The sequence below is a fragment of the Octopus bimaculoides genome, chromosome 20 (assembly GCF_046866305.1).
Source record: "Octopus bimaculoides isolate indiv1 chromosome 20, ASM4686630v1, whole genome shotgun sequence".
Taxonomy (NCBI): domain Eukaryota; kingdom Metazoa; phylum Mollusca; class Cephalopoda; order Octopoda; family Octopodidae; genus Octopus; species Octopus bimaculoides.
This window is the reverse complement of record NC_142947.1, coordinates 43,341,349-43,361,348: the sequence shown is the minus strand read 5'-3', so window position 1 is coordinate 43,361,348 and position 20,000 is coordinate 43,341,349. Positions and strand designations below refer to the sequence as shown.

The 20,000-nt window shown below is 37.5% G+C and overlaps 1 protein-coding gene across 1 annotated transcript in view; it reads left to right on the top strand.

Moving 5' to 3' along the window:
• The window catches only part of LOC106869877 (guanylate cyclase soluble subunit alpha-2), a 316,455-nt gene extending 316,247 nt beyond the window's left edge, over positions 1-208 (top strand). Inside the window, 1 exon segment of the mRNA XM_052975145.2 lies at positions 1-208. This exon segment is cut by the window's left edge and continues 232 nt beyond it. The gene's annotated coding sequence lies outside the window, so the exon portion shown is untranslated.
• Positions 209-20,000: the final 19,792 nt, after the last annotated feature.

Here is a 20,000-nt window from a genome sequence, read left to right as displayed (position 1 = left end):
TTTCTTATTTTTTCTCATCGTCGTCATCGCTGTCGTTAGTAGAATTTTGTTGTTGTTGTTATTGCTGTTTTTATTTGTTTTTGTTGTTGTTGTTGTTGTTGTGGTTGTTATCGTTATTGTAATAATTATTGTTGTTGTAGCAGCTGTTATAGTTGATGCCTACTCTGCTCTGCTCTGCCCTGCCCTGCCCTGCTCTGCTCTGCCTTGCCCTGCTCTGCAAAAATCGATATTGCCTTTCATTGTTCCAAAGATCAATAAATAAAGTACGACTGAAGAGATCGGTTAAAAAACACCAGACCCCTTACCTGCAACACACTTGTACACCCCTTCCCAAGCATAATTTTACGCATCGACAGAATCGTTAAAGCATAGTAAAAAAAAAATGCTTAGAGTTATTTCTTCCTGCTCTTCACGTTCTGGTTTCAAATTGCAACGGCGTCAGTTTTACCTTTCACCCTTCCAGGGATCGATGTAATACAACACCAGTCAAAACTTGCGGGTTCGATTTACTCGACAGACCTCTCCTAACTAGTCTGGTCTCGTATCTCTGTTAAAAACACAAAAGCAATGAATTGACAGAACCGTTGGTGAGTCAGACAAAATTACTTCACGGGATTTCTTCCGGTTGTTTACGTTCTGAGTTCAAATTCCGCCAAGTTCGACTTTGTCTTTCAACCTTTCACATTCGATGAAATAAATACCAGTCGAGTAATGGGGACAATTTAATCAACTAGACCTCTTCCCTTAAAATTCCTGGTCATGTGCCTGTAGCTGAAATCATCATCATCATCATCATTCCTCATCTTCTTCTTATTATTATTATTATTATTATTATTATTATTATTATTGTTGTTGTTGTTGTTGTTGTTGTTTAAGGCAGAGAGATGATAGAATCGTTAGCACGCCAGAGAAAATACTTAGCAGCATTTCGTCCGTCTTTGCGTTCTGAGTTCAAATCCCGCCGAGGTCGACTTTGCCTTTCATCCTTTCGACGGTCGATAAATTAAGTATCAGTCGAGTACTGGGGTCGATGTAATCGATTATTCCCAACCCCCAAATTTCATGCCTTATGCCTATAATAGAAAGGATCATTATTATTATTATTATTATTATTATTATTATTATTATTATTATTATCCCTGTTAGAAACACAATTCTTTTAGAATTGATAAAATATGTACCAGTCAAACACTGGGGTTGATGTAGTCAATTTACCCCCTCCCACAAAATTGCTGGCTTTGTGCCAAAATTAGAAACGATCATCATCATCATCATCAACATCATCATTGTGTTAGATTGTGAGAATTATTAGAACGTGGAATGTCTGAGAGAAAATACATTGTGGCGTATATTCTGGCTCTTGAAGTTCTGAGTTCAAATCCCGCTAAGGTCAACTTTGCCCTTCATCCCTCCTGGCGGAGGGTGGAAGAAATGCTGTTATAAATACCGGTCAAATACTTGCTTAACGATTTCCCATCCAAATTTGTGGCCTTGTGCTTCTGTTAGGTTCCATCACTTTAATTATTAGAACAACGCGTTGCAGAAGTAGCAGAGAGTTTGGACGAAACTGCCTTGAGGGTATTCTTAGTTATCTCCCTTTACGTTCTGAGTTCAAACCCCGCCGACATCAACTTGGCCTTTTATTCTTTATTTGGGGTGGGGGGGACTCTAATAATTTATTACCAATTACTAATTTTAAGCTAAATGACTATTCCTCTCCCTCCTAAACCCCCACCAAATAAGCACTTTTTTGTCTATATTAGGAATTATTATTATTATTATTATTAGTAATATCATTATTGTCAATTTCTGTTTGCTTATCATTACCGCATAATGCCATTGTTGTTGTTCGTTGTGGTGTTATTGTTGTGGCTGTTGTTATTTTTTTTCTTGGTCTAATTATTGTTGTTGTTGTTGTTGTTATAAATCATTAACGTTGTTGTTGTAGAAACCAATTACGAACTAGTTTTCTTTATTGTATTTTTTCTTAAATAAATAAATTAATTCAATTAAATATTGCGGTGTTGTATTTCCTTATTGTATCGCTGTTATTACCTGCTGTAACAGCCTTGTTTGTTTTGTTTTGTTTTGTTTTGGGGTTTTTTTCCAGTATTTTGTCATCTATGACCATGTTTTTTTTTCTTTAATATACAGCCTTGGCCAAAAGTCATCCGACAGTAAATCAAAATTCCATAAATACTTCTTATTCAATTTTATTTATTCATTCCAATTATAAATGTTTAATAATTGAATGCTGTGAGTTAAAATCACCCTTTGGGGTGGAGTTCAACTTTTGTCTATTTATTAGCGAAATCTAATATAAAATATTTTTTTGTTTTAATCTTGGAGTTAAATAGTTTTGATTTACTGTATATGTGTATGTGGATGCGCCTGTGTGGAGGTACAATGTCTCAGTTGTTAGAGCAGCGGACTCGCGATCGTGGAATCACGATTTCGATTCCAAGACCGGGCGTTGTGAGTGTTTATTGAGCGAAAACACCTAAAACTCCACGAGGCTCTGGCAGGGGATGGTGGTGAACCCTGCTGTACTTTTCCACCACAACTTTCTCTCACTCTTACTTCCTGTAATTCAAAGGGTCAGCCTTGTCACACTGTGTCACGCTGAATATCCCCGAGAACTACGTTAAGGGTACACGTGTCTGTGGAGTGCTCAGCCACTTGAACGTTAATTTCACGAGCAGGCTGTTCCGCTTGATCGGATCAACTGGAATCCTTGACGTTGTAAGCGACGGAGTGCCAACAACAATATAAATATACACGCACACACACACACAAATACGCATAAATATATGACTGCGTGTGTGTGAGACTGCGTGTATGTTTGTGTGTGTGTCACTGTACGCACGGGTGTCGTGTAATTTCAGCCGGTTGTGTAGAGAAAATTATAAATGTGAAGCGACAAAACAAAACAAAATATTTATGCAAAAATCCAATACGCTTTAATAAGATAACCAACTGAACCGACAAGAGATCGCTATAAATTAATGGAGTGTCGTTGTTCCATTAAAGTTACCTAGAAGGGATTGTTGAGATGTTCAGACAAGTTTATAAAAAATATAGACATTTCGACAAATACCTTCTGGTCAATTTAAATTGAAGGATAGCGTTTTATTAATATATACAGCTGTATAGCTGATTTAGTCTCTTGTCTCACAACATTGTAGGTTATTTTTGTTTCTAACTAATATATTCAATTCTATACTCTTCGATCAACCTGAAAGTAATGGTCTAGTAGTCAGGGTGTTGCACTCAGGACCTCGAGATCGTGGTTTCAATTCCTAGACTCTCTGTATATACATATATATACACACACAAATATATATATATATATATATATATATATATATATTCAGAGAGGCAGACAGACAAACGGAGGCGCATGCCAAGCTGTGTTGTAAGAAGCTTGCTTTCCAACTACATGGTTCCTGGTTCAGTCCCATTGCGCTGTACCTTGTGCAAGAGTCTTCTGCTATACCCTCGGGCCGACCAAGGCCTTATGAGTAGATTTGGTCGATGGAAACTATGTGTGTGCGTGTGTGTGTGTATATATATATATATATATATATATATATATATATGATGGTCTTCTTTCAGTTTCTGCCAACCAAATCCACTCACAATAAATTTGGAAGGCCGAGCATATTGTAGAAGACAGTAGCCCATGATACCAGGTAGTGAGACTGAACCCGGAACCAAATGGTTCGGAAACAAGCTTCTTATAATACAGCCACACTTGCACCTATATCTTAAATTGTTTTTTGTTGTTTTTTTTTTTTTGGTTTTTTGGTTTTTAGAAAATTTCTCAACCACGGTTTTGCCCAATAAAAATGGCCGTTTCAAGTACTTTGGTGGTTTCAAACAAACACAATACTAAGTCTTAAAGAATGTCTTTTGCTCATCGACCCCCAACCCCCACTTGATAGCTGATTTGTTTTAACGACAAAAGGAAGATAAAAAGTAAAGTCGACTTCAATGGAATTTGAACTCAGAACGTCAAGTATCGGAAAAAACTTTCGCAAGTTATTTCATCTGACACTCTAAAGATTCTACCATGCTACAGTTTTCAGCTGCTTCCCAGAAAGAATGAAACTGTGTATGTGTGTACGCGCATAGACAGGCATACGTACACACAATTATTACATAAATACATACAAATGTACATATAAAAATCAGTGTGTACACATGTATGTATGTATATATGTATGCTTGCATGTAAGTATTATGTGTATATATATATATATATATATATATATATATATATATATATATATATATATATATATGTATGTGCGTATATATATATATATATATATATATATATATATATATATATATATATATATAAACATATATACAAGCATATATATGTACATGCGTTTGTATGCATTGATCTATTGATATCTACACACATAAACATGTACATATACATACACATGTTCATATGTACATGTATATACAAAAACATAGGTACATGCATATATGTGTATACACATCTATATACATAGATATGCATACATATAGTTACGCACACGCATATATATATATATATATATATATATATATATATATATATATATGTACGTATATCTGCATATGCATATATATGTATATATTTATATATGTATACATCGGTACATTTATATGTGTGTGTGTATGTGTTTGGATATGAATGTATTTATATATACATATATATATACATACATACACATACATATCTGCATATAAGTGTCTGTGTATCTGGATAAATGGATAAATGTTAGCTTCTGTGTGTACAGAATGCATATTGATATGCACTGATACGCATATTTTTCATACTGACATAAACACGCCTATACGCATGCGCATTACTCTATGATCATCAAGCTGTAGTCCTCTCCTCTGACAAACTGACAAATATTGTGATGTTTTAATTTCCTGTGTTTGTGAAGAAGATTTCGCCAAGAGAGGAGAGGTCCCGTGGCGAGGTTTATTAAGTGGTGACGTGTATCGTACTATGGTGTGGAGTGCTGCAATGTGCTATGGTATGCCGTGTTGTTGAATGATGTGTGGATTCGGTTTCGTGTGGATCGGAGTGGTGTAGTGTCATGTATCATTGTGTGGTGTGTACAATAGTTGGTTACTTGTAAGTTATCTCTACGGATTTTCTATAGAATTTACAGCCAGCACGATGTTTCATATACGAATACGTCTATGTAAACAATGCGATCGAAGATATGAAAATAGGTAAGGGGTGTATATGCAGATTTCGGGATTTATTGCTGTTTTTTCAGTACCACACCTAATCCATTAACTATCCATAAATACATTGCTTAAATTGTCACTAAGGTTAGCGGTATAACACTATTGGTAGATCAATTTTACTTATTAAATCATTCCTGGCAAATGGTGTGTAGATATTAAGCGTTGGTAGGGTTTAAATACGAATACGTGCTATGGTATACCGTGTTGTTGAATGGTCTGTGGATCCGGTTCTGTGTGGATTGGAGTGGCGCAGTTTCATGCGTCATTGTGTAGTTTGTACAATAGTTTTTTGCGATCAAAGACAGAATAATAGATAATGGGTGTATATACGTATTTCAAGTGTTATTACTACTTCTTCAACACCATATCCAACCCGGTAACCATCAAATAACACATTGTTTAACCCTTCGTGGGCTGGCAGGGTTGGAATTACACAAAAGGCAATTGGAGCCCCAGAGACCCCTCTTTTTTGCGCATTTTCGCAAAATCCATAAAGTAATATTTGTTTAATCTTGTATATATGTGTGAGTGCACGATACAGAACAAGAAATTTAGCACTTTAAAGGTATATATTTGTAATTATTAGTGTTTAATGGAGGGGAATCAAAATATAATTTATTGACTGAAGAAAACTTTTATTGAAAGAACTCAACATTTTTATTGTTTTATAAACTATACATATAGCACTAAATATAAAATAAAACAAAATTATTTAATATATCGATTCATTCCAGAACAAATACGTAGAAAATTGACTAATAGTTCATCAGAATGTCTGAAAAAAGAACAGAAAAAATAGTTTAACAGAAGGCCAGATGGGTCCAGTTGGACCCTAATGGCCGTATTTTATGCTATAACATCCAAGTGACCGGAAATTTTTAACTCAAAATTTATATGTGCTTACATAAAGTATTGACAATAGTTTATTTCTCTCAGCGAAATCTTCTTCGCAAACACAGAAAATACTTGTCTGTTTGTCAGAGGAGAGGACTACAGCCTGATGGTTATAGAGTAATGCGCATGCGTACGGGCGTGTTTAAATCAGTATGAGAAATATGCATAACAATGCATAGTACTACGTTTTATATGCACACAGTTTCTATTGCCGAAGAGTTGCATTTAAATTCTTATAGCGTACAGTGTCTGATGTAGGTTTCATCCCAACACATTTTAAAAGGGTGAATTTAACCACTATGGTGTAAAGCAATCAGCAACGAAGGACAACAAAAGCTTTATGAAGTAAAAATTACTGCTTATTTTACGGTGAGTATTGAAACGTATCTTCGAAGTGATCCTCTCAAATATGCGACGGAATATTTCTTTGCAGCCTAATACATAACATCTAAACTAATTTACTATTCTATGATAATTCATCTTGAATTTTATCCCCTGAAGATTACCTTAATATCCATCTTACATCATCTGACATGATACATCTAAATAATACATTAGATAACCAACATAGTGTTATATTATATTATGAAAGAATAAGCAAAACGTACCTTATCCGTTCCTCTATATATCACTTGTTTAATGTTTACCACAAAACACCGATAAACAAAACGAAAATGTAAAATCTATTAGCAATTGTATTAACAACCAGCTCAGATATATTAGATATGGATATAAATACAGATTATTTTAATAATTACAATTCTAGTCTCCTTCTCTTTTATACAATATAATTCATTTCCCACTATAATTATATCTTTATGAAATAAAATATAGCGCGTATCATAACAATGTATTTGTATTTAAAGAAAAGAAAATCATTGAAATAAATCTCCATTCTATAACAGGTTCATCGTCTTAGTAAATCTCTTTCTATTGATTAGTGTTGTTGTTATCGTCGTCGTCACCATCTTCATCTGTTGAACGTTAATAATATATACGCAATATTCTGTTCCATCATTTCTCTGGAAATTACATATATATACATATATATATATATATATATATACATACATACATACACACACATTTATATATATATATATATATATATATATATATATATATATATGGCACTTTGGGCAAGTGTCTTCTACTATAGCTTTGTGAGTGAATTTGATAGACGGAAACTGAAAGAAGCCCACCGTATATATATATATATATATATATATATATATATATATATATATATATATATATATATATATATATATATATGCAAGCATAGAAGTAAAGTCAGGAAATTTGCTTCACAACCGAGTAATTTCAAGTTCGATCCAACTATGCGACAACATTGGCAGATGTCTACTGTTACCGCGGGCCGACAAATGTCTTATAAGTGAATTTGGTCTGTGGAAAGTTGTCGGGCGACTCAGCAAACGAGTTTCTTCTTTCAGAATAAGAACCTCAGAGCAAGTGTTGAGGCCTGCTTCCTTCGTCATCTTCTCTGGGTTGGTCATGTGAATCGGTTGCCAGGTAACCGGCTCGCAAAGGTCGTCCGCTTCAGCGTGATCGATCCTGGAAGTAAGCAGGCATTCAGACGGTATTCATCCTGACATATTTTAACAGGGAGGGGGGCGCTAAGCATAGAGGGGACAAACAAGGACAGACAAGGGGATTAAGTTGATTACATCGACCCCAGTGCGTAACTGGTACTTAATTTATCGAGCCCGGAAGGATGAAAGGCAAAGTCGACCTCGGCGGAATTGGAACTCAGTACGTAACGGTAGACGAAATACTGCTAAGTATTTCGCCCGGCGTGTTAACGATTCTGTCGGCTCAACGCCCTATTAATTGAAACAGATTAAAAGAAAATACGTAGTGTACCGTATATGAGTAAACAAAGAATCGCATATACTGTATGGGAAACGAAACTCGGGAGGCGAGTGTGTGGTGTTATTTTGCATTTATTATAAAATAAATATATGCAAATTATAAAAATGTTAAGAAAAATATACAGGACCGTTTTTACTTCGCGGATTTTCACCTATCGCGGGAGGTTTGGGAATGTAAGACCCGCGATAGTCGAGGAATTACTGTACACGTTATCATCCAGTGTTCATTTTCGTTTGTGACGAGTTACTCCCTGCCATTTTAGAACAGGCAGCAACACACATCAGCCTCACTTCATCCTGAAGATGTGACTACGAAGGTCGAGAAACCTTTTTGGTAGAGCTCGCACTTTTCTTCTGTTCTAAACAACCTGCGAAGGACACCATACAAAAATAATGAAGAATGAAAGGATAAGAGAAAGATAAAACAACATGTTTACAATACAACGTCCAAAAGGAAATCTGTTCATAACACAAGTTTAAATATATATATATATATATGTGTGTGTGTGTGTGTATGTGTGTGTGTGTGTGTGTGTAGATATATATGTGTATGTATGTATATGTATATGTATGTGTGTGTGATTATATGTATATATATATATATATATATATATATATATATATATATATATGTATATACACATATATATGTACACACGTTGACACATCTACACTGTTTCTCTTTCTCTCTTTCTCCCTCTCTCCCTCTCTCTCTCTCTCTCTCTCTCTATTTATCCATCTATCGCTCTCTCGCTCTCTCTCTCTCTCTCTCTCTCTCTTCTTTATCTTTCCTGTTTACGTTCTGTTCTATGCTATATTTAGATGTAATCAACAATTCCTTGATTAAAAAAAGCCTAATATGAAACAGCGAAAGCATAAAAACCTAATTAAAAATGATAATATTTTCTAAGGAAACCTTTACTGTGAGACATTTTCGAGTGGGAAGGCGATGGCTGAGTATCTCGACCTTTTGACTGTCACACGTACCTCAACGATGGAGCAAGTCCCGCTAGAAACAATAACCAAATCTCTCTCAGTGTCTATCTCGACCTCACTATGCCTGCAGAAACCTCTACGAGACACATAGTGCCAAACTAACAGCGGAGCTTCAAGCAGTCCAACTCCACTACACTAAAAAGATTTGAAATAGTGCAACGGGTGAACAGGGATAGGCTGAGAAAACTGCAAATTTAATGCCTGAAGCGAAGGCATGAGAGATATGCAATTATCTACATATGGAAAACTCTAGAAGGGCTAGTACCTAATTGAGTGTTATATAAATGCCAGAACTGGCCGCCGTTGTGTTGTACCAAAGGTATCTTTCACTCCAGCTAAATTCAGGACCAGGTACTGATATAGTCTAGGGTTCAAAGGCCCGCAGCTCTTCAATACCCCGCCACATAGATTTTTAAAATCTGCATAAGATGGAAATAGATGTCTTCAAAAAAAAAAACATCCTCCTCTCCATAAAACCGGATGAACCAACAGCCCGACATGAGATGCAGGCGAGGGCTGCGGAATCAAACTCCCTTATACACCAAATGGGCCAACAGCTGGGACAAAGGCACATACAGAAGTGTTGATGTGAAACATCCCAGACTGAGGAAATCAGAACGATCGCGGTGGTGCTCCAGCATGACCACAGCCGCATGGCTGAAATGAATAAAAGAGTTATATATATTAGTTATAGAATAAAAACGCTGGGTTAACGATTTGAAACCTCGAAGATTGGTTCTGATACTGCAGCCTGTTTGATTATTCTAAAATAGCACTTTTTATTTTTTAATCTTTCCATTATTTGCATGGGCTTGTCTAAGGCTAGTCCATATTGATTATATATATATTTCCTCTTTTATAAGAATTATATTTCCTTTTACATGTTTTACTTCTTGATACCTGCTGGGTGCCTGTTATTCACTCTTGTATATTCATAACTGGTGCGGACTTACCTATTAGTGTCTACTGTTTTTGAGTTGTAAAATATGCCCGAGGGAGATGAAGAACTTTGTGCTTTAACTCTAAATGTTGTTAAATCATTTCTGTCCTTGATTTTTAACCGATGGACTACTTTATGGTACATCATTTCTTTATTTTATTTTACTTTATTTTATATCGACCTATATTGTATTATATATTTGAAATTCTTATTCCTTTTATTCGTATTAATTTTAACTTCTATGAAATGATATTTACGTGTATTGTATTATACCTTTAACTCAAATTTTTTCATTTGTATGTTATCGATTGAAACAAAATATTCGTGTATAAAATTTTATACTATATGTTCTATTTCTTGCATCTTACTTCTTAAATATTTCTTATTATTTTTATTTATTATTTCTTCTTGTTACATCTTCTTATTCCTTATGTTTGACGGATTATGTTGTATATCTTGTTTATGTTCATTGAGGGGGTGTGATATATTGAGCCGTTAACCCAGCGTTTTTATTCTATAACTAATATTTTACTCTTGTCTCAATTATTCTGAGTACTTTTCCTTGCAGCCCTGTATAAAATCTATCGGTTTCCTAATAAGAAACCATTAATATTACATATATATATATATATATATAAGGTTGAGGAGGGTATTGGATTTAACCAAACCCCGGTTATTGCACGAATTTCTACACGGATATTTACCACTGGAATGAAACTACACTTCAAGTACTGTTCTCTCTTTTTTCAGCACATCGCACTCTTTACCACTTCATACTAAAAATATCCGCATATGGATATAATAGATTACTTTATTTTTTCTGTCTCCGATGAAGGGAAGTACTGGATCTTCCCAGAAACAGCTGTAAGACTCTATCCATAAAATTCTTCAACCTTACCTTTGCTCTCTTTATCTTTTTGTTTTTATATATTTACATATATATATATATAAACATAAAAATACAAATAGATATGTATATATATGTGTGAGTCTATATACACTCCATCTCACGTTGCTCTGCGATCATTTCGACATCTGACGCGTGGTAGACTTGTGCACCGATTTGATGGAAAGAGAGAGAGGGGGGAAGAGTGCTAATGTGCTGCACGAACATTTGATCCCTATGAAAACCAATCATTTGTGCTGGCCATTCGATCAAAGCTGAACGCTCATACGTCGTGTTCGATGAAAGAGTTTACTATGTACGTAGTCTGATCAATAAGTATCCGGACTGTTGCTATAGTAACGAAACTAAAGAACTATTTTGTGCACTTGTCTTCGGCTCATACACTCCTCTCTATTCATTTTCTATAACTTTGTGTAAGCTTCTGAGCAGTTATCGCCATGATAACTTTCTCTGTCTTGGTCAATGCGATGATCGGACGCTACACACCTACCTTCCAAGCACTGCTATAAACAGTGGAAGTGAGATAGAACGCTAAAACTTAGTACGCATGCACAATAAAGTTCAAGGTCAATCTGTGCCAAGCGGCTCCACTCTCTATGCTTTAGCTTCGTTACTATGGGAACAGTGCGGATACATATTGATCATATATATATATATATATATCGCAAACGTTGCTATATCGAATGAGATAGCGTAGCAGCATAGTAGACTAGTATACACCAATGAAACACGTGTAAAAACCGTAGTAGTAATAAAATAATGTTAACAGATATCCAGTATTATTTTCTCACAAACACACGCACGCACGCACGCGCGCGCGCATATATACATACATATATATACATACATATGTACATACATATAGACTATCGTATATAGATACATACTTTCCACATGAGTGTGGGGGCTGTAAGAGTGTTAGTAATTTTAAATGAGACAATATCGTTATTTTTTAACGATTCTCGTGACAATCTCTCATCATTTCCTCGGTAATTTAATATATTTAGCGAGCTGCAAATTAGGATCCATACTTTGTGTTAATGGACATGATGTAAATAGTGGCTGATTGGATGATTAACAGTGTGTTGAGGTGGAGTGACTGCATATGTATATAGTCTGGTAGAGAGAGAGATAGATAGAGGAATGGGAAGTTTGTATTACTGCAAGCGTGACTGAATTTAGAAATTTGCTTTGCAGTTATGTGGTTTCAGATTCAATTCCACGAGGCAGCACTTGTGTAAGACTCGGACGGACCGATGCCTTTTGTAGGAATCTTGTTGATTGAAACTATACGGAAGCCCGTCGTATGAATATATGTGAGTGCGTGCGTGCGTGTGTGTGAGTGTGTCCGCGCGTGTGTCTTTGTGTTTGACTGTCTTCCACCTACTTCAAAGTTGGTAGGGTAAGTGAGGGAGACCGGGCCTTGCTATTTTGAACGTAGAACAGCTTGAATATTTGGACCTGATTTGGAAGCGGTTTGATCGCTAAACGGTTAAAGTGGCGATGAAGGAGTTGGGATGTGCACAGACTTACCCATTCGGGGGCGGCGTTCGATCATTGATCGCTCTTGGATCACACAGACTTATCGGCTATAATCGGGATGAAAATAACCTGAGACAGCAAATATCTGTCAAGATGAGCGACCGCCTTTTGACATGAAGAAGCTCTCCTTAATTCATTATTACTCCAGAAAACGTGTGTGTGTGTGTGTGTGTGTGTCCGCGTGTGTACTAGCCCGCACATGTGTGTGTGTGTGTGCCTATGTATATGTGTGTGTGTGCGTGTGTCTGTGAGTGTTTGTATACGTGTTAATGCATGAATGTGTTTGTGTGTGTATCTAGGTGAATGTGTATATGTAGGCGCGTGTGTGTGTTTGTGTCATTCTGTTCTTGTGATGCGCTTATTTATGTATCTCCGTTTGCGTGTATGCGTGTTTATATGTGTGTGTATAGGCGTGCGTCTGTATATTTAGCTAGCAATACAAATAAGCACATTTGGATTCACACACACACACACACACACACACACATGGAATACAATATATAAGTATGTAAATATCTACGTGTGCAGGCGTGTCTGTGTTCGTGTTTGTGCGTTTGTGTATGTGTGTGTTTGTAAACGTGTCTTTGTGCGTGCATGTGCGTGTGTAGAGGTGAGCTCAAATATTTGCTCGTGACACCGCTTCGTTTTCAGGTATAATTGTGATACGCGTGTCAGCGTATACGTGTTTCTGTCAGCCTATATGCAACACGTCTCCGTCTGTGTGTGCCTGTGTGTGATTGTTCACGTGATTATCTGTACGTACGTCGCTTTGTCATGTGTGGGCATGCTCTTTGTGTGTGTGTGTGTGTGTGTGTGTGTGTGCGCTTATCATTAAACACTTGTTTGAGTCACCGACGTTTCGCGTGTCATTAGCCCATTCGCAGCTATAATTATAATGTAACTAACCATTATAATACCACTCTTAGACATTTCCAGAACGTTTTCATTTAGTTTTGTTTTCTGTCATGTCTACTGATTTACTGTTTTAGACAAATGATGGTCCAACGTGTGTGTGTGTGTGTGTCTCTCTGTGTGTGTCTCTGTGTGTTTGTGTGTGTGAAAATGACTAACTATGCACATGCGAATGTGTAAAAACACGTTTGTGCGTGAGATGTTTCTGAGTAATTTTCGCGTGTGTGAAAGATTTATGAATGTACCTGTGTGTGTATATATATGTGTGTGTGTGTGTATGAACGTGTATGTGGAAATACATGCTTGTGAGTATATGCGCGGCGCGTGTGTATGTGTGTGTGTGTGTGTGAAGTACTTGTTGGTATATGTGTACGTTAATGTGTCTGTATGTATATGAGGCGTTTGTGGATGTGTGTACGTATATGTATGTGTGTCTGTGTGTGGTGTGTACGGTATATATGTGGAGAAAGAACAGAATTGTGTGTGTGTGTGTGTGTATGTGCATTAGCATGCGTGTGTCGGTGTGTGTGTCGGTGTGTGTCAATGTGTTTGTCAGTGTACATGTGTATGTGTGTGTGTGTGTGTGTGTGTGTGTGTGTTTTAGTGTGACGTGTCTGTGGGTGTGTGTATGTGTATGTGCACGTGTGTGTAATTGTGTGTGTACGTGAATGTACATTTGTGTATGTGTATGTGTGCATGCGTGAATCCGTGTTATTCATGTGTGAGATGTTCGTGGATGCTGTGTCCGAAAGTGCAAGATGTCCCTGCCTGGACTAAATTTGACGATGCTTATTTTTGTGTCTCCTGTCAGGAACAGCTTGATGTAATGGTGAGCAGCCAACGGCGTTGGAGAGCATAAAGAATAAAAGTGTAGTTGCGAAAATGTTAGCTGATATGGAGTTCTGGAAATCATTTACCTTTTTTTTTTTTAACTTTTTTACGTTTGTCATTTGACTGCGGTCATGCTGGAGCACCACCTTTAGTCGAGCAAATCGACCCCAGGACTTATTCTTTGTAAGCCTAGTACTCATTCTATCGGTCTCTTTCGCCGAACTGCTAAGTTACGGGGATGTAAACACGCCACCATCGGTTGTCAAGCGATGTTGGGGGGGGGGGGGACAAACACAAACATATACATATATATACATATATATATATATATATATATATATATATATATACATATATACGACGGGCTTCTTTCAGTTTCCGCCTGCCAAATCTACTCACAAGGCTTTGGTCGGCCCGGGGCTATAGTAGAAGACATTTGCCCAAGGTGCTACGCAATGGGAATGAACCCGGAACCATGTGGTTGGTAAGCAAGCTATTTACCACACAGCCACTCCTGCGCCTACAAAAAAAAAAAAAGAAAAAAAACAGTTACTTGTATCGTGATGTTTCAGGCTGGGTATCAAAATGCCGACATCATTACCGCTGCTCAATGCCCTCCGAACCCTGAAGGATGTAAGACACGAGATGGACAGCTACAACGGAGACTACGAAACCGTGAGCAGAGGGAAGGGTCACAGCGGGTAATCTAACGCCTTCGTTATTTTACACACACACACACACACACACACACACACACACACACACACACACACACACACACACACACACACACACACACACACACACACACACACACACACACACACACACACACACACACACACACACATATATATTACGTGCATATATTTACAAATATACATGTATATTTATTTATATATATATTATGTATGTATAGATATATGTATAAATAGGTAGATAGATAGATATATAGAGAGATAGAGAGTTAGATATTGTGTATATATATATATATATATATATATATATATATATAATGTTGTATCAATATCTATCTATCTCTCTCTCTATATATGTAAAATCTATATATGTAAAATCTGTATTATGAAACGTAAATGAATAATATATTTAAACACGGGTCTCCATTTCATATTTACAACTTTCCAGTCATTCTGCATTTTCCCAAAGGAATCCGAAATCAGAAACGTTTCCAGTTCCAATCATTCTCTGATAAAGAACTACGACTGATTCAAAGAATTGTCTACGCTCTCTCCAAGACGCCAACATATTTAAGGCTGCATTAATCTATTGAAATATTACATCGAGATTATTGTTACTTGAAGCAGTCGACAGCTCTTATTTGTAATGTTGCATTTATGCTGGCTGATTGGTGGATCTCCGTCGTTCAACGACGAGGATTCGTTGTTTGATCTTAAATGAATAACATGCTCATTGAATCAAAGTGGCTGTATACCTTCAACCACAGGCACGTATGCCTTCAACGTATGTCTCATGCAGAATCGGTGAGACATAATGTGTAACGCGGCTGCAGGTTCAATCCACCCGACGGAATTCTGTATAGTTTCCGTCGACCCAGTTTTCTTCAAAAGGATTGGATCTATTTGAGAGAAAAGAGGACATTTGCCCAAGATGCCATGCAAGAGATCGAACCTGGCACCTCATAATTGCGAAATTAATTTTTCGACTATTCGGTCATACAGCTCCTAGGTGAAAGCGCGCGGCCCATGGATGAGGGTGTTGCACTCACGATCGCAAGATCGTGCTTTCGAATCCCGGACCGGGCGATGCGTTGTGTTCTTAAACAAAACACTATATTTCATGTCACTCCATCTGCCCATCTGTAAATTAGTAACCCTCCGAGGTGTTGGCATTTCGTTCACGACGAATGTCGCGATTTTGGTTACTAAAACGCCATGGGAACCGGGTAACCGGCCCTATGGTATTAATTTCGTCGACTCCGAAAGGATGAAAGGCAAAGTCGACCACGGCGGTAATTGAAGTCAGAACGCCGCTAAGCATTTTGCCCGGCATGATAACGATTCTGCCAGCTCGACACCTTCTTTTGCAAAAGTAATAACAATTATTATCTCTAATGTTTGCGCAAGGCCTGCAATTTTAAGGGGAGTGGTCAGTCGATTCGATTGACCCTAGTACTTAACCAAGACTTACTTTATCGAGCCTGGATTTGAACTTGCAACGTAAAGAGTAAATTCCGTACAGCTTTCTTTTTCCGATGCTCCATCGATCCTGCCAGCTCGCTGCCTTTATTCATTTCTCGATTCAATTAATTTCATTCCTTAAAACGACTAGACTCGTATGGTTTCTAATTAAGGCACAAAGCCAGCAATTTTGAAGGCGGAGAATTAATAAATACCATCGAGTGTAGTACATGACTGGTATTTTATTTTATCGACATCTGTAAAGTAAAAGACAGTTAACTTTGGCGGGATTTGAACTCGAAAATGCAGAGCTCACAAAGGATTCGATCCGACTTTCTAACTAACATCTCTTCCAAGTAACATATATATATATATATTCTTTTTTTTTTTTTTTTGAGAGATAGAGAGAAGGAGGTTTGTAGATGTCAGCGACTCTAGCGCTCAACAGATACTTTTTTTATCGATCGCGAAGGGATGAAACGCAAAGTTAACATCAGCTGCATTTGAACTCAGAACGTAAAGACGGACGAAATGCCGCTAAGCATTTTGTCCGGCATGCTAACAGTTCCACCAAGTCGCCACCTTCATAATGATAATAATCTTTTCTGCTTTAGGCATAGCACCTGGAATTTGCGGGGAGGGGCCAGTCGATTAGACCGACCTCAGTACGCAACTGGTATTTTATTTACCGACCCCGAAAGGATGAAAAGCAAAATCGGCCTCAGCGGAATTTGAACCCAGAACGTAAAGACGGACGAAATACCAATAAGCATTCCGCCCTGCGCGCTAACGATTCTACCAGTTCGCCGCCTATAATAATAATAATAATAATAATAATAATAATAATAATAATAATAATAATAATAATAATGATGATGATGATGATGATGATGATGATGATGATGATGATGATGATGATGATGATGATGATGATGATGATGATGATGATGATGATGATGATGATGATGATGATGATGATGATGATGATGATGATGATGATGATGATGATGATGATGATGATGATGATGATGATGATGATGATGATGATGATGATGATGATGATGATGATGATGATGATGATGATGATGATGATGATGATGGTGGTGGTGGTGGTGGTGGTGGTGGTGGTGGTGGTGGTGGTGGTGGTGGTGGTGGTGGTGGTGGTGGTGGTGACAATAGTAGTAGTAGTAATGATGATAATGATAATAACGATTTCAAATTTTGCCACGGGGGCAGCGGATTAAGTCGATTACATCGACCCCAGTGCGTAACTGGTATTTATTTAACCGACCCCAAATGGATGGAAGCCAAAGCCAACCTCGGCGGAATTTGAACTCAGAACGTAGTGGCAGACGAAACAGAAGAAGAAGATGAAGAAGACTGATCGTGTGTTTACTGTCTTGCGACTTCAAATTTTTTTTTACTGCAGAATCAACCACATCAATCTTTTTCTTTGATGTTCGTTCAGTCTTGGGTTGTCTCTGCACAACTTTACAGACGTGAAGAAAAATATTTTTTAAAAAAACAAAGATAACGCATGTAATTACCATAAAGCAGTTTTTCTCATGAAAAGTAGGAACTGTGGATTGTGATAAAGGAAAAAGAAAAGGGCGGGAAAATTGCCAGGTTTGATAAACGAAAAAAATAAGATGTCTTCCAACTTTCATGACTTGTCCTACATAATGGTGAAAAACGAAATATGTAGAGACAATGTCCAAACTCTTATTTTGTCTTCTCATTAATAAATAATACGATGGTAACGAGGCGGCAGACTCGTTAGAACGTCGGAATAATATTTCGTTCGATCCTGTATGTTCAGAGTTCTAATTGCGCCAAGATCGACTATACCTTTTACCCTTTCGGTGTGGATTAAAATAAGTACCAGATGAGTACTGGGTCGATGTAATCGAATTAAACACACCCCACCCTCAAAAACTGCTGGCCTTAATGGTATACCTAATATCATTTAAAAAAAAAAAGAGCAAATAGTGTTGTCACAACAGAATGCATTTGAACATAGATCTGTTGGATCATATTTGGGATTAGACTATAACAACAGTAACAGTAGTAGTAGTAGTTGCAGCAGCCGCAGCAGCAACCAGTCAGTTTGTAATTGCAGCAGACTAAATAATTAATTGTTTCACATCCTGCTCACACTACGTCGGATCTTCCATTAGTTTGCTTCAACGATTAGTGGTGGCGGTAGTAGCAGTAGCTTTGGTGGTGGTGGTGGTGGTGGTGGTGGTGGCGGCGGTGACAGTGGCTGTGGCGGTAGCAGTGGTGGGTGTGGTGGTAGTGGTAATGCTGCTGATGGATGTGATGATGGCGGTGGCGATAGTGGAGATGCTAGTGGTTGATGGTGGTGGCGGATTCCAGTGTTTGTTGTTGTTGTCGTTGCAGATAGTGGTGGTGGTGGTGGTGGTGAAGTAATACAGATTTGATGGACAGAAGATCGTGGTGATGTCGTGGTTAGATGATAATACAGAGCTTGATGATCGTGATGATGATGATGGTGGTGGTGGTGGTGGTGGTGGTGGCCCTGCTGCTGCTGCTGGTCAAGTTATAATGTGGTCAACGCGTTGAAGAAGCTCTTACATTTGTATATATCATAATCCACTTACTAACGCCTTATAAACACGATCCGGTAGTTATGGCCGTATAATTTATCGCTGAACCAGTTTACCGGAAAAGCTGCCGTATAGACGATGTCCGGTTTTTAGGCTTACCAACTGACTGACCGGAACTATATAATTTGAGGTAGTTAGTGTTGTAGGAGGTGAGAGTCGAGTCTGTTTAAAAGTTCATCTGGCGATTGTAGAGATTCTAGAATCGGATTATCAGAGTGTTATAAGATATTTGGCCATGTTTCCGAGTTCAAATCCCGTTGATGTCTACTTTGTTTTTCATCCTTTCAGGGTCAATAAATTAAAGTACCAGTCATAGTACTGGGTCAATGTTTCCACTAAGCCCCTCCCCTCGAAATGGTTGTCGCAATGTCAAAATCAGAAACAGAAAAAGACGACGAACAAACAAAATTATTAAGAATGTCGGAAGAAACGTTCCGCAGTATTTCTTCCAACCTTTTACTTTCTGAGTTCGAACCTCACTGGGGTCAATATTGACTTTCCTCCCGCCGAATAAGGTACCGGTTTTGTATTTGGGTCGATGGTATCGATTTATTTCCCCTTCCCCTCAAAATTACTCGCTTTTCGCCATAAACACGGGAACGAAATTTACATAGTTTGGAAAAAGATTGTAAAATTTTAGGAACTGCTCTTGCACCTACGACATTCCCTGTCGCTGGGCCAACGTATTTTACCTAAATTTGAAACCAGTGCATACAAACATAAATTTGCTTTAAATTTTATATCCCTTCAAGGGCGGTGAGATGGCAGAATCGTTAGCATGCCGGCTGAAATGCTTAGCAACATACCTTACGTCTTTGTGTTCTGAGATCGAATTCCACCGACGTTAACTTTGCCTTTCGAAATCAATAAATTATCAGTAGAACGCTGAGGTCGATGTAATCGACTTAACTCCTCCCTCGGAATTACTGGCCTAGTGTTAAAATATGAAACCAATATACGCAAAATTTTATGTTCCATCTTTCATTTTATTTAAAAGCGATTACGTTAGATCGTTTTAGTTGCGGTTATAGATTTCGT